The sequence below is a fragment of the Diabrotica undecimpunctata genome, chromosome 5, assembly GCF_040954645.1.
Source record: "Diabrotica undecimpunctata isolate CICGRU chromosome 5, icDiaUnde3, whole genome shotgun sequence".
Lineage (NCBI taxonomy): Eukaryota > Metazoa > Arthropoda > Insecta > Coleoptera > Chrysomelidae > Diabrotica > Diabrotica undecimpunctata.
The window spans coordinates 144,855,732-144,857,772 of record NC_092807.1 but is presented as its reverse complement, the minus strand read 5'-3'; positions in this window follow the sequence as shown (position 1 = coordinate 144,857,772).

Sequence of the window (2,041 nt, the reverse complement as noted above, 5' to 3'; positions counted from 1 at the left end):
GATGTGAAAATGTGAAGGAGATATGCTAGAAAAAAGAAGAATCTGTTAGGCTCTTAACATGGGTGTAACTAAAAGGATAATTTTAGGATATTTTCATTTATTCGATTAATATCATTTTAAAAATTTGTTCCGTTCCTTTCTCTTTTGCAGTTGTTTATACTTTCTGTGTTCCTGTTTATCTAAATCTTAAATAAGCTTCTTGTTTTTCTTTACATTTTTCTTTCTTTTCCTATTCGAACCATAGTTTATTATTATTATTATTGGGTTTATCTTGCCTTTTTACTCGTCGTTTTCCTCTTGCTTTGTTACCTGCAATATGAATAGATTCTCTAAATTGGCCAAGTAGGCATCAGTATAGTATTCATATCTTGCGAATATTTTCTCATTTGTTCCTTCAATCTGTTCTGGTATTTACAAGGATTTTGAAGACTCATTCCATAAAGATTTCCCGTCTACGATTTATATTTTTCGTCTGTGTGGCAGTTTTGTCAATTTTTGTTGTCATTATTTTCATTATGATTTTGCCCAATACTAACTTGTCACCATTTCCTACAATCGCCGAGTTTAAGGTTCTGCTCTATTTTTTTCGCTGTGATAATATTTTTCTATTGATAAAGGTAATATCTTAGGATTATACTGCTCACATTTAAGCACAAACAGAGCTTGTTTTGTATCAAAAAGGAGTTGACACTAAGCTGTCTTTAAACCAAAGGAGTCTTTATGAGACGCACCTTTACCTAAGTAAACGACGAAATAATAGAAATCTTAATATAAGTTCTAAACAAATTATGTGCTAATGATGCTAATAACCTATGATGTTGGAAGACTACGTTTAATATTTCTATTGAACCTTGGCGTGTTAGTTCTCTGCAGTAGATAAACACCTTAGATTAAAATTGAGAGTAAGAGCTCTGAGATGTTAAATATTTTCGATACTACAATATGAACTTAAAAGATGGACAATGAAGCAAGAACACATAAACTACAGACATTTGCAATGTGGTTTTACAGAAGGATGCTTAGAATAGCATGAACACAGAAGAAAACAAACACGGAAGTATTGAAATGGGCAAAGAATACGAAATAATAAATACAATAATAATAAGAAAGTCAGGTCCAAAATGACAAATGCCGATATGGATATCAAGCTCAAGAAACCATCCAACACATTACCGGGGGTTGCCAGGCATTTGCTGCAACTGAATATAAGGAACGGCACGACTCAGTAGGAAAGATCCTTCATCAAGAGATAGCCATCAAACTGGGACTTCTCCAAACAAACCATCTCCCATATTATCAATACGTTCCTGAAAGTATACTTGAGAATGATAACTACAAGCTATACTGGGACCGCACTGTGCTCACAGACCAAACAGTGGCACATAATAGACCAGATCTCATACTAGTTAATAAACTAAAGAGACAAACAACACTAATTGATGTGGCGATACCCAACAACAATAATCTTCGTATTAAACAAAACGAAAAGATCGCCAAATACAGGGATCTGGAAATTCAAATACGAAGACAGTGGAGAATGGAAAGTACCCAGACAATACCTATTATTCTCTCTACTACTGGAGTTATATCGAAGAACCTCCTAGAAAACATAAGAAAGATAGGTCTGAATGAACATCTCTACAAGACCATGCAGAAAGCTGTACTTCTCTCAACATCCAGATGTGTACGAAAATTTTTGGGAGATACTCCAGCATACCAAGTCACCTAGGGCTCGATAACACGGAAAGAGTCCCACCAGAGTTCAATCCTTTTGATACCGTAGGTATCTGGGATGAGTGAAGTTTCCCCTTAGAGGAAGTGAGAGCCGTATGGCTAAATCTGGGATAAGAAAGTTACAATTATCTGGGACATGTAATGAGGGGACAGTGATATGAAATGCTAAAATTGACAATACACGGAAAGATAAGCGGAAAAAGCAGTACAGGAAGAAAGAGAGTATCATTGTTGAATAATGTGTAAGGGACTGGTTTAGATGCAGTTCAATAGAACTCTTCAGAGCAGCGGCAGGTAGATTAAAGAT